This window comes from Bison bison, unplaced genomic scaffold (genome assembly GCF_000754665.1).
Source record: "Bison bison bison isolate TAMUID 2011002044 unplaced genomic scaffold, Bison_UMD1.0 scf7180017864040, whole genome shotgun sequence".
Classification (NCBI taxonomy): domain Eukaryota; kingdom Metazoa; phylum Chordata; class Mammalia; order Artiodactyla; family Bovidae; genus Bison; species Bison bison.
Window position 1 is genome coordinate 3,713,758 of NW_011494612.1, and position 435 is coordinate 3,714,192.

Below are 435 nucleotides of genomic sequence, written 5' to 3' on the forward strand. Positions count from 1 at the left end.
CATCACTACGAACAAAGCTAGTGGAGGTGATAGAATTCCAGTTGAGCTATTCCAAATCCTGAAAGATGATGCTGTGAAAGTGCTACACTCAATATGCCAGCAAATTTGGAAAACTCAGCAGTGGCCACAGGACTGGAAAAGGTCAGTTTTCATTCCAATCCCAAAGAAAGGCAATGCCAAAGAATGCTCAAACTACCGCACAATTGCACTCATCTCACACACTAGTAAAGTAATGCTTAAAAATCTCCAAGCCAGGCTTCAGCAATATGTGAACCGTGAACTTCCAGATGTTCAAGCTGGTTTTAGAAAAGGCAGAGGAACCAGAGATCAAATTGCCAACATCTGCTGGATCATGGAAAAAGCAAGAGAGTTTCAGAAAAATATCTATTTCTGCTTTATTGACTATGCCAAAGCCTTTGACTCTGTGGATCACAA